Source organism: Mercurialis annua, linkage group LG8 (assembly GCF_937616625.2).
Source record: "Mercurialis annua linkage group LG8, ddMerAnnu1.2, whole genome shotgun sequence".
Taxonomy (NCBI): Eukaryota; Viridiplantae; Streptophyta; class Magnoliopsida; order Malpighiales; family Euphorbiaceae; genus Mercurialis; species Mercurialis annua.
This window is the reverse complement of record NC_065577.1, coordinates 11,521,805-11,536,412: the sequence shown is the minus strand read 5'-3', so window position 1 is coordinate 11,536,412 and position 14,608 is coordinate 11,521,805.

The window sequence follows — 14,608 nt, the reverse complement described above, 5'->3', positions numbered from 1 at the left end:
GTTAAACAAATCAATCCAATTCAAACACTTAGTATCAACCCAAAACATCCAGATCAACGGAAAATTGTCACGACCCAAATTGTCACGACCCAAATTTTTCACGAATTAAATATATATTATTCTATATAAAACGTTTTCAGAAAACCTTTTTAAACATTACCATTATACATATCAAAATATCTGAATTGCTTTCCAAGAAACATTACAAATGATTCTTAGAAACCAGGGTCTTACCGAGCGATAACTCATATGTAGCACTGCCCTGTTTCTAGTCATAATCGTGACCAATTCCACTCATGGAAATTGGTTAAAGAAATCAAACGGGAGAAAACATCATTCTTTAAAATTAATTATATATATACCGTTGGACTTCAACATTATTCACAAACAGACGTCTACGGACTACTGCAGCGCTATGAAGTGATACATCCTTTGACACATACTTCAACTACTGTAGACTTCCGGAACAAGAAATGGAAGTCCATCCTTCAAAATGCTTTCACCTGAAAGGAAAGACTGTGAGGGGTCAGTATATGGGAATATACTGAGTGAGTTCATACATTTACTAATAAGCATTTAAATAAAATATAAATTTGATAATGTAAACGATTCGATCAAATGCAGCCGAGTAACTGATCCGGATGGAACCCTATTCTCCAAATATCTGTTGATATACGATAATAATCAAACCGATCGATCCAATTGGTAGGGTCCCGAGATAATTCAATCGAGTTCAACCTCTACCGTCACTTTATCCCTAGTTGTGGGTCCCGAGATAGTTCAACCGAGTTAAACCTCGTATCTAATTCGATATATATATATATTCCAACTTCGATACGATACGATATTCGATACTCGATATTCGATAATATGGGCCCTTTTCATAATTTCTCAAATCGAAACTGGTGATCACACAGTTCTATTACCGTCCAATAGGAAGGCACGTTTCATCGGATCTATACTGGTTTCAAATTCAAGTATGAATGCAATTCCATATAAACATTCACGATATAAACAAATGCGATGTAAATAAATAATATAAAGCATTTGCAATATAAAAACGATATACTTTTTAAAAACGATATAAAACAAACAAACTCACACTGACCGCTTATCCAAAAATACTCTGGTGCTTAGAAACGTCTAGCTTCCCGAGCTCCTGGTCCAGCGGCTCCTTGCCTTGCCGGATCTAAAACTATTTCAAAACAATTGACTCACATCAGAATCCTATTCTAGGATTGATTCTAGACTCGAGACACGACGCATTACTCTTATCGATTATCGTGCTTCTCACGTGCATCCCAATAAACGGTTTCTAACTCATTTACGGATCGAATATCACTTTTAAATAAATTATCTTTTAACCTCGTTAGGTTAATTAGCTCAAATACATTGCTAATCAATTGGTTTCAATTTCGATACGCGAGTATTAACAAATTTCCAAAATGTAATGATCGGCCGAAACACTGTGCGAGCGCACTTCTCAATGTGCGTTCGCACAGTGGGACAGTGCGTTCGCACAGTCAGGGACTGTGCGAACCGCACAGTCCCTCAAGACTGTGCATTCACACAGTTGGACCGTGCGGCGCACAGTCGCGGGTTTTCACCCCGGCTTCGTTTCCGACGTGCTTTCGATGTAAAAATGATCCTAACGCATCCACAACGCTTAATCTATATTCAAAACGCTATAATTCAATTCTAATATCGTTTAAAACGATATAATCGTCGAGCTTACCGTATTCATCAAAACAAAAAAACGTCGAGCTTACCGTTATTCACACTGAAATACGATCATTTCGAGCTATAAAACGTCAAAAACGGACGAGAAACGAAGATCGAGCGACGAACCGTAAGAAATTGAACGGTGAAATGAATGAATTGAGAGTTTTTGATATTTGGATCCTTCTTTCATTCCTTCATGATGAAGGGTTTTATATACAAATATATATATATATATATATATATATATATATATATATAGGCTAAAATACACTTTGGTCCTTCATCTCTTTAACTTAAAATAATTCTCTTTAAAACTTTCTATTTTAACTTAACGATTAATCCTTTACTTTAACTCAATTTCGTACATATTATTTATATGCATATAAATAATACGACTCCAATACTATTATTTTCCATCAATAATCCTCTAATTTCTATTCTCGAGGCTCAATTGGCTAATACACTTTAGCCCTTAAACGTTTCAAAAATTGCAAATTAACCTAAAACGCATCCGCGTCCAAATTTTAAAAGGTCTCCGATTGACCTAAAACCTTTACCACAAATACTATAAAACATTTCGCGGACCTTGGCAAAATAATTATCACCTCGGGATTTATAATTTATTTTATATAAATCTTCTAAGCGTTTTTCCTTAAATTCCGCTAATCCACTCAATAAAAATTATTTTAAATTCCCGATATCATTAAACTAAATCCATCTTAACTTAATTCTTCGGGATTTGCAATACGTAGCACGACTTAATTATCCTAAAATATTTGAGGTATTACATTCTTCCCCCCTTAACAAAAAAATTTGTCCTCGAATTTTCATAAATCTTTCTTATTTACTTTATTCTATTGATACTTTTACAGTCGTAATACTTGTACCTATTAAGTATTACGTTCCTTTGTAAAGACTTAAGGTCTCGTCCTCGACTTGTCATCCTGATGAACTTTCTTGATAGTGGAGTTGCGTCCAAATGTTGTTACCATCATTGCATTTCCCACTTATTGCATTTTCTTACATCTGACAATATCAGATTAAGCTTGCTGGTAGTAAATTCCTTATTTGTGTACTTCAAATTACTTGCTGGAAATAATTGTTCCACTTATGGCGTACCGCGGTTGCTCCTCTATCAGAAGTTACTTAATATCTTGTTTCTTATTTCGTTACTACCTTGATCACAATCTTCTTATAACATTGACTTGTACGACTACTATACACTATCGTTTTTTTACAATCCATCGTGTTCTTTAAAATTCCATATGGCGTCATTTCTTGACGGCTTCCTACTTACTTTCCTGTAGCAAGGTTCCTTACTTGCATTACTCGACTTACTTATCCACAGTAATCGTCTCATTTGCAGCTCTGCTACTCTTAATTTTATATTTGTTATTTATCTTCTTATGATGCATAACCTCACTTTTGTTGGTCGTAAAATGAAAAGATACTACGTCCTTGTTGCTCATCATTTCTTCGCTCCGTTGATTTACTAATTTCGTAATCTTATACTACAGATCAAATCTCTCTTGAAATATTCCATAGTGTATGTATCCAAACTCGTTTAAATGCTTGTATTCCATGTCTACATCCTTGTTGAAGTAGTTTTACTTAGGTCAAGGAGATCTTTTTATAGCATTTATCTGTATTGCTTTACTCGTACATGTTCTCCTAAACTTGTACGGTTCAACCTATACTTCCGTTTTCATACTTCATGGTCTCTTAATCTCATGAAGTTGAATGCACTCTTGGCATTGCTTGATATGTTCAGCATCCATCCTCCACAGCGTATCTTGTCTCTTGATCCTTTGATTCTATTCATTTCACTATTTGGCGTTATTTTTTTTTTCCACTTAAGGTTGTATCTTTTCAATTTCCAAATTTGTAAGTAATGTTGCAGCGGATTCTTATCAATAGTCACATGTGTCTTCTGTTTTGTTTCGATCCGTTTCTTGATGCATCGTCGTCCTTTCATATTCCTTCTAACAACTCTTTTATTTTAGTGACTTGTTGTTTTCATTAGACATTCCTTATCTAATGACACTTTACTTTAATCTGATCTTAGTCTTCACATTGCTATACTTTTATGTCGTTACTGATCTTGTAGATTCTTGAACAATCCTGGTTCGATTCTTCACTAACTCTTTGGTTCTAACAAGGTGTTAGACCTAACTAGTCAATCTGACTATCCATCTCTCTATCATTTTCAATAGATACTTCGCTTCTTCTCCATTACATGTCCTTTATAAAACAATTCGCTACACATTAGTTTATGAATTCGTAGATAACTTGTGCTTGAAATTGTAAATGTGACGTTTATTAACTTCTATAAGAATTCTTCGTTCCCTTCTTACACTTTTCCTTGTACTCGAACTCTTTATAAATACTTTTACTCACGATTCATTCTTATTACAACTCATTACTTCCTTAATTTCATTCGCTATTACTATCTCTCTTGTAGCTTTTGTAATTTCTTCCACATACTCCTTTATAATTGTTCTCCTATTCCACTTTTCCTCGTTGTTATCTTTCCAATCATCGACAACATCTTAGACGTTGTTTCCTCTGGATCGTTTCAAAATTTAATACATTAATATTCACTTATACTTATGAGATGCATCCATTACTGACATTCGTTATGTCAGTGAGACCAAATTTCAATCTCCTATTATCGCATTCCTTTAAAACTTCTCGATTCTTCAAGTAAAACCCATGTTGAATCTTATACTTAACTTTCGTATCACTTTTTGTATCCTTTCCTCATACTAATCACTTGTCTATTTAACCGCCTTGATTCGTCCCAGATGTCTCGTGAGACACTTTGGATCCTAAACAAACATCGCTGCCACTAGAATGTTTGATCTCACTCCATCTATCTCTTGAAAATTGAAATACCAATCATTAACGTTCCACGTATCCTTTCTTCTTGTCCTAATTACTTATAAATTGTTAATAAACTCTTGGCCATACTCCAAAATGATTTATATCATCGTTAGCCATTATAATCTAGGTACAGTTAATGTAATGCTTAATGTTGAAACTACATGATGTCAAACTCATCATTTCGCCTGCTGGTACGACGTCCTCTTTTGTATTCAAACTAGTATACCTTGAACTTCAATCAACGTCCTTGAATTACGACTTCACTCGCGGTATTCTAATATTAACTATTCATTCTTCTCCTTTAACTCATTTATTATATATTTTTCTATCCACCTACTCGGTTATATCTAATGGGAAATATTACTATACTCATGTACTTAATCCATTGTAAGATTCCTCATTATTCGTAACTTCTCGTATCAAACTTCAGGATCTTTTATCTTTATTGGTTCTTGTATCTTCCTTTGACAGTCATCATTAACATCGCATAGCTATCGTACTATACTCTTCGCACTTCATCTTTTTTATCTTCATCTCGTGTACATGTCCTTATCTTTTAATTTGTTGGTCAAAATGCCCAACCGCAAAGCTCATTGCACGAATTTCCAACTCCTTAATATATTCCGCGCAATATGCAATCCATCTCTTGCTTTATTAATCCTATATGTCACCCTATCCACATCTGTTACATATCTTACGTCTTTACTTCTTATACTCTCGTAATATGTTGGCTAGGTTGGTTATTTCCAGCCGTACAAGTCTCCTATGAATAGTCTTATGAAGCTGTCACTTAGTCCTCCGTTCGACGATCGCAACTGTCAACTCCTAGTCAACCTTCTTAGGAATATTGTACTCCGATATTAAACCGATCCGACGGTTCAATCAAAAGATATGTTGGTTTAACAATCTTCTGATATCGCGTAAAACTTACGTCATCCATACATAGAGATTGTCTTCTGTCTCTAAGGTTTAAGCTATAGATCGATTACTATATTCAACTATCACTTTTCGCACTTCTAACGTCATACCATATAGAGTTCAAATCACTTCGTTCAAAGATAAAGACATCTTAGTTCACTAGTCAATGAATTTCACTTCACCATTCAGGCGTATCTTATCATTCTATTCTATAATAGGTCTTAGACCTACGACTATCTTCGTATCTTCCCAAAGCATAACTTCTTGCTCGCGTCCTTATACGAGTTCGTTGTACTTTCGAGAATTTCTTGTATGTAGATCTCGAACATTTCACCTTCATTACAGAGTTCTAGTCTATGTCTATTCACATTAAAACAATTATGGTTTCAACCATTTCAAAAAAATTTGAAATCCAAAGAAACTGATTCTTTTACAAAATTCATGTTTAAAATCTTTAAGCATTAGTATAATTGTGCACTAGGGTGATGACATCTCTCATCCCCAAAGAGTTGCCATAACTTACCTTTCATCTGAACATAATGCATATGATGCATGTCCTACTAATGTATGAATTCAGTTTCTATTCTTTTCATTTAATGTGTATGTAGTGATGCAATTCTATTCATATCATGGCAATAGTATATTACTATATCGAATCTAGGCACAATTATACTTTCAAAATCATTAAAACATATAATCTTTGTAAATCACAAATCTTTCACCTTGTAAGTTCTCTAAACCTTAAACTCTGTAACTTGGGAAATTCTTCCATTTCTCTGAATCCACGTTTCACTATCGATCATTTCTTAGCGCCTATATCGCATAACTTTGATAGTATCGTTATACCATACAATGCTCAGTACGTCAGCCTCGTCATCACGTCGTACAGTGTCGACTATCCACTTCGTACAAGATCATTCGCAATGATCATATCATAAATCCATCGTCCTTGCGTAAGCAAAATACCTTCGCATACGTATATCGTCTAACAATTCTATTGATTGTACTAACAGACTCAGATCAAAAGGAGGAGAGTTAAAATCTTAAAATCAAACAAAAACTGATCAAGACATGACTCGAATCCTTATGTGCTGCAGTAGTTCCTAGGTAGACTCACACACAAAACAGTGGTATCCTGAACCAACTGTTCCGAAATCACATATTAGCAGAGGTAACTGGACCAACTGCTCTGATACCACAATTGTCACGACCCAAATTATTGAGCCGAGACCGGCGCTAGGGAACGGGAGTGGTAGCTCCGGAACCCGTAGCAAGCCTAAAACCACTATAAATTTTTCGCGAATTAAATATATATTATTCTATATAAAACGTTTTCAGAAAACCTTTTTAAACATTACCATTATACATATCAAAATATCTGAAGTGCTTTCCAAGAACCATTACAAATGATTCTTAGAAACCAGGGTCTTACCGAGCGATAACTCATATCTAGCACTGCCCTGTTTCTAGTCATAATCGTGACCAACTCAACTCATGGAAATTGGTTAAAGAAATCAAACGGGATAAAACATCATTCTTTAAAATTAATTATATATATACCGTTTGACTTCAACATTATTCACAAACAGACGTCTACGGACTACTACATCGCTATGAAGTGATACATCCTTTGACACATACTTCAACTAATGTAGACTTCCGAAACAAGAAATGGAAGTCCATCCTTTAAAATGCTTTCACCTGAAAGGAAAGACTGTGAGGGGTCAGTATATGGGAATATACTGAGTGAGTTCATACATTTACTAATAAGCATTTAAATAAAACATAAAAATGATAATGTAAACGATTCGATCAAATGCAGCCGAGTAACTGATCTGGGTGAAACCCTATTCTCCAAATATCTGTTGATATACGATAATAATCAAATCGATCGATCCAATTGGTAGGGTCCCGAGATAATTCAACCGAGTTCAACCTCTACCGTCACTTTATCCCAAGTTGTGGGTTCCGAGATAGTTCAACCGAGTTAAACCCACTGGATACAGGTTCCAAGATAGTTCAACCGAGTTAAATCTCGTATCCAATTCGATATATATATATATTCCAACTTCGATACGATACGATACTCGATATCCGATAATATGGGCCCTTTTCATAATTTCTCAAATCGAAACTGGTGATCACACAGTCCTATTACCGCCCAATAGGAAGGCACGTTTCATCGGATCTATACTGGTTTCAAATTCAAGTATGAATGCAATTCCATATAAACATTCACGATATAAACAAATGCGATGTAAATAAATAATATGAAGCATTTGCGATGTAAAAACGATATACTTTTTAAATACTTGAAAAGTAAACAAACAAACTCACAGTGACCGCTTATCCAAAAATACTCTGGTGCTCAGAAACGTCTAGCTTTCCGAACTCCTGGTCCAGCGGCTTCTTGCCTTGCCGGATCTAAAACTATTTTAAAACAATTGACTCACATCAGAATCTTATTCTAGGATTGAATCTAGACTAGAGACACGATGCATTACTCTTATCGATTATCGTGCTTCTAACGTGCATCCCAATAAACGGTTTCTAACTCAATTATGGATCGAATATCACTTTTAACCTTGTTCGGTTAATTAGCTCAAATACATTGCTAATCAATCGGTTTCAATCTCGATACGCGAATATTAACGAATTTCCAAAATGTAACGATCGGCCGAAACACTGTGCGAGCGCACGTCTCACTGTGCGTTCGCACAGTCTTGTTGTGCGTTCGCACAGCACTGTGCGATCGCACAGTATGCTGTGCGTTCGCACAGTTGGGCACACAGCCGCGGGTTTTCACCCCGGCTCCGTTTCCGACGTGCTTTCGATGTAAAAACGATCCTAACGCATCCACAACGTTTAATCTATATTCAAAACGCTATAATTCAATTCTAATATCGTCTAAAACGATATAATCGTTTCGTGGCCTAAAATTTTAACTCGATATAACTTAAAATTTATCCATCCAAACAAGAAAACGTCGAGCTTACCGTTATTCACCACTGAAATACGATCGTTTCGAGCTATAGAACGTTGAAAACGGACGAGAAACGAAGATCGAGCGACGAACCGTATGAAACGATGAAATGAATGAACTGAGAGTTTTTGATATCTGAATCCTTCTTTCATTCCTTCATGATGAAGGGTTATATATATATACATTTTGGTCCTTCATCTCTTTAACTTAAACCAATTCTCTTTCAAACTTTCTATTTTAACTTAACGATTAATTCTTTACTTTAACTCAATTTCGTACGTATTATTTATATCCAAATAAATAATACGACTCTAAAACTATTATTTTCCATCACTAATCCTCTAATTTCTATTCTCTCAATTGGCTAATTTACACTTTATCCCTTAAACATTTCAAAAATTGCAAATTAACACAAAATGCATCCGCGTCCAAATTTTAAAAGGTCTCCGATTGACCCGAAACTTTTACCACAAATACTATAAAACATTTCGCGGACCTTGGCGAAATAATTATCACCTCGGAATTTATAATTTATTTTATATAAATCTTCTAAGCCTTTTTCCTTAAATTCCGCTAATCCGCTCAATAAAAATTATTTTAAATTCCTGATATCATTAAATTAAATCCATCTTAACTTAATTCGTCGGGATTTGCAATACGTGGCACGACTTAATTATCCTAAAATATTTAGGGGTATTACAAAAATGATACATATACACATAATATTAAGACAACTCATATCTAATAATATTTGCAAATTGCCATATGCATTAATATCGGAAAAGGCTAGAAATCGTCTAAACATGTTAATCATCCCAACACCATGTAACATCAGTTTATCCACATAAAATTTCAAGAATATATCATACCAACTCAGAATATACCAACCAATAGAATTCAAATGGATTTGTCTAGAAAAAACCCTAGTTTTAGCGGAACAACGCACAACAAAAAATCAACCAATTAAAAGGATAAGAAATCGCTACCTAAGAATGATTTTAAAATTGATAAAATGTAGATTAAATTCAAGGAAACAGGTTTGGACCGAAACATATAAAATCTATCATAGCACCCGCGAAGAACACATACGAAGAATATGCATAGATCTTGCAATTTGAATGTAAAATCAACCTCTAAGCGTTAGGAATCAACTTAGAATGATTTAGAATGAGAGAAAAGTGTAAACTCGGTGTGTTTTATCATTTCTTGGGTTTGGGGTCGAATGGAGCTAGGGTTTTGGGCTAGGGGTTCTGTTTATGGGCCCCCAAATGAAGCTGCAGCGTCGCGTTGCGGAACTCTCTAGCTCGCCGTACTTCCAGGTTACCTCCTCTAGCACGCCGAACTTTGCCCCAAAATAACCTGACTTGCTTCCGAGACCCAAAGTTAATCCCCTATACCCGAAACACACGAAACAAAGCCCAAACGACTCACCGAAGGGCTCATGAGACAAAATATGATTCAGAGGAACCAAAACACAACACAAACAAGTGAAAACAACACCGGAAAGTTCATTGAAACAAACCAGAAAAGTACAAGGTGTTACATGATTGAAGACTGCTCAAGGGGATTTGCTCAAGTCCCCAGCAAGACCAAATCTAATAGGATCAGGTAAGATCCACAATCGAGTCCAAAGCGCGTCGTCGAAGGACCTGATTACACGGAGTCAGAATAATATCTAGAACACCAGGTTTCATGGAATCACTTTCCTACTTGGAAATTTTTCCTGTCTGAAAAGATAAACCTATTTAGGAAGACACTTCTAAAAAGGACTCTTATTGAATAAGGAATCTTTTTCCTATTCAAACATATACAACTAAGTAGGAGTCATTTTCCTATTTCAACCCTTATAATGTATTCATCATGCACTATATAAGAACATGAGGTATGCCTACAATCACAACAAAATTCAACACACAAATACGCTGCTTGAGCCTAGACTGACTTAAGCATCAGAGAGTTAATCAGACAACCACCGTCTGATTGACCATCTACTATGTTTGCAGGTTTAATCTACGATCAAGAGGACAGACTCCATCAATTGGCGCTGTTTGTGGGAAAGGCTTGAAAACTTCAAAATCAAAGGAGGTTTTCTGGACTCAAAATTTTTTTTATTGAAGGATGAATTCTAATAGATTGAATCTCAAGAACAAACAAACAACTAATGAGAACTACTTTATAAGAAAAATAACAGAGAAAAAAAAAGCGCGATAAGGAGAAAGTGTTGTTAGCAAATTGTACGATTACAAGCACAAACAATTGCCCACCGGAGAAAAGGCAAGATTCTACGAAATTGCCAGCGATAACCTTTGATGATAAAGACTTTTAAAGAATTAATAAAGCACATAATGACGCCCTAGTAGTTGCGATGATCATAGATCACTGGAACGTGGAAAGAATTAAGATAGATAAAGGAAGTGCGATAAATCTAATTACCAAGAATGCCTACAAAGGTCTCGGGCGGACAATAGTAGAGATAAAAAGAAACGCCACCCCATTAACTGGATTTGGAGGATCTCCCATAAAACCGATAGGAACCATTGTCCTAGATGTAAAACTAGGAAGGGAAAGGAAAGACGAAGAGCTGCCGACATTTTCAACATGGTAGATATTGATCTACCATATAACGCCATCATGGGGCGACCTTTCCTCCACAATTCGGCAGCGATCACTAGCATAAAGGCGCTCACAATGAAAATCCCAACTTAAACTAGAATCATCACGATAAAAGGAAGCCAAACAACGGCCAGAAATTCCTATGACAAATCTGTGAAGGAATCCTTCGAAATAATGCCAATCGAGGAAATCCTAAACCATGTCATAGAGAAGTGTGGCCAAAGGCGAAATACAAAAATTAAAATTAGACGCGGGAAAGAAGGTGAACCCAGGTCTAGGAATAGACCCCAGGTTCGAAAAAGAGACTGTGGCCATCCTAAACAAGAACATAGGAACATTCGCCTCAAAAGCCTCGGAAATTATGAGGATTGATCCGCACATCATAACCGACGAGCTTAGCGTGGCCGAGGGGTCAAATCCTATGAAGAAGAAGAAAAGAAAGTTCTCTAAAGAAAAAAATAGGATAATTGCAGACGAGGTAGAATAACTGAAAAAGACTAGTTTCATCAGAGACGTCCACTACCCCGAGTGAATAGCCAATGTGGCGATCGTAAAGAAGGCTAATGGAAGAAACAGGATGTGTGTAGACTACACCGACCTGAAAAAAAAAAAAAACTTGCCTGAAAGATATCTACCCGCTACCCGACATAGATTAGCTGGTAGATTCTACAGTTGGACATGCCATATACAGTCGAGCTGATGCAGCACAAGGCTATCATCAAATACAAATGAAACAGGAAGATCATGAAAGACACAGTTTATCATCGAAGGCATAACGTGTTGCTATACAACAATGCCTTTTAGATTAAAAAAAGTGGGGGCGACGTAGCAACGGCTAATGAACTTTATGTTCAACGACGAAATCAGAAAAAGATTTCAAGTGTATGTGGACGATCTAATCATAAAAAGCGAAAAAAACGAAAACCACGCTAAAGATCTAGAGGAAACTTTCAAGATCATGAACAAATCAGGGATGAAGCTAAACCCTGACAAATGCTCATTTGGAGTGGAAGGAGGAAGATTCCTGGGATTCATGGTATCTTAGAGAGGAATTGAGGCGAACCCCGAGAAGATTAAAGCAATAATGGATATGAAGCAGTCAACGAACATAAACGAGATCCAAAAGCTTAATGGGCGAATCACTTCCCTCGGAAGATTTATGTCTTGTACGGCCAAAATATGTCTACCATTCTTCAAAGCCCTTAAAGGCTTTCAAAAATTCAAGTGGAATGAAGAATGTCAGGAGGCACTCGAAGAATTAAAGAAGTTTCTAACTTCCCCGCCACTTTTAAGTCGGCCATTACCAAGAGAAACTTTATACTTGTACAAGAAAGAAAACAATAAGAAAAGTCTTAGTAAGAGAAGAGGAAGGAGAGCTCAAACTGATCTACTACATTAGCCGAGTGCTTAAAGGAGCCGAAACGAAGTGTCCGAGATAGAAAAAATGGCGCTAGCTGTCGTAATCACGGTGAAAAAGCAAAAGTACTACTTCCAAAGCCACATTGTGGTTGTAAAAAGAAATCAGCCGTTGAGGAAGACGTTAAAAAGACCTGAAACCTTTGTACAACTCATCCATTTGTCAGTCCAACTAAGTGAGCACGACATCCATTACGAACCCTGTCAAACGCTAAAGGCACAAGCATTGGCGGACTTCGTAGCCAAATTACACAAGGTAAACAAAAAGAGCTGAACTCAGATCTTTTCTGGGAATTACATATCGATGGAGCTTCAAATGAAAAAGGGGCTGGAGCAGGCTTCATTCTGAAAGGTCCCAGAAAAATCAAAATTGAATACATAGTACATGTCAAGTTTGAGGCAACCAATAATGTTAACGAATACAAAACTCTAATTGCGGGACTCGGCCTAGCATTTGAGGTAACAAAAGTCTTTAAAATCCATATCGATTCACAGCTAGTGGTAAATTAAGTCAAGGGCGAATATCAAGCCAAAGAGGCGGGAATGAATAAATATCTGGTGGAAGTAAAAAACAAATGCTCCGAAAAATAGAAAAACAAGGGAGACAGTGGGAGATTCGCCAAATCCCATGAGAGAAAAATACCGAGGCCGACGCCATAGCCAAGTCCGCCTCGAATTAGGGAAGCTTTTCAGCAAGATGCATGTAAAATAAACCCTATAAAACCCAAGTATCAATGAAGTGGAAGTAATAGCGATTGATGAAGCAGAAAATTGGATGACCCCAATAATCAAACAGTTGGAAATGAGGAATTACCACAAGCTAACACCGAAGCCGTCCGAATCATTTAAAAAGCGGCCAATTATTCATACTATGATAAAGTTCTTTACAGAACCTCGCTGACCCATCCATGGGCGAAATGCGTGTCGACTGAAAACAGACAACTCATCTTGAAAGAAATCCACGATGTAATATGTGGAGCTCGTGAAGGTGCTAGTACAATAGCAAGAAAATTAATGATGCAAGGCTATTATTGGCCAGCGATATAGGAAGACGCCAAGGCACTGGTGAAAAAAATGCAACAAATGCCAAAGACGTGACAACAGATTAATTTACCCTTACTGGTATCACAGCTTCGGTGCCACAAGCGAGACTAAAAGGTGTTCCTCCAATTCCTTTTCTTAGCATAGTTTTATAGACCCACAAGACACTATAAAGTTCATCTAAACAGTTCCATTTTTCTTTATCTATAGCCTTCTCTTGATACCTTCTCCAAGGTTCGATTAGTGACTCATGTCATTCTGTTGGTTTGGGGGGTATATGCCACCGATGTGAATTTTTAATTTATCATAAACTTTTTAAATAGTTCGCAGTCGAACTGTTTGCCATTATATGTAACCAGCATATGTGGTATGCTGAATCTGCATATGACTTCGATTTTGAAGAATTCCTCTATTTTTGTTGCGGTTATAGTCGACATTTCCTCCACCTCGACTCACTTCGTGAAGTGATCGATTACGGCAATGAGGAACTTTTTCTGGTTTTTTCCCGTTGGGAAGGGTCCTACCATGTCCATCCCCACATGGCGAATGACCAAGGACTTTTCACAAAGCTTGCAGAGTGGCTGGTTTGTGACTGAATTGGAAGAATCAACAAATGAAGCCAAATAAGATTGTGCCTTGATTTGCTAGAGGAGAGAAGAAACCAAGCTGTAGTAAGAGACGAAGCTTATAAAAATAGGCCGCACATTATCACAACAAAAAAGTAAACCCAAGAGAATTCCAAGCAAGAGATCTAGTCATGAAGAACGCCGAAATTGAAAGAGGAAACGCTGGAGGAAAAACATTGCGGCCGAACTGGGAAGGGCCTTTCTTAAATGAAGGCACTAACAGAAAACAATCCTGTAAGCTGAAAACATTGGGATGATCTCTTGTCCCGAGATGCTGGAATATCGAGTACTTGAGGAAATACTACGAATACATGTCAAAGATGATTTTTTGTACCTTGTTCACATTTTATCAATAAAATTAAAAATTGTTCGACAAATATATAAGCTTAACAAAGCCAAAACAAAT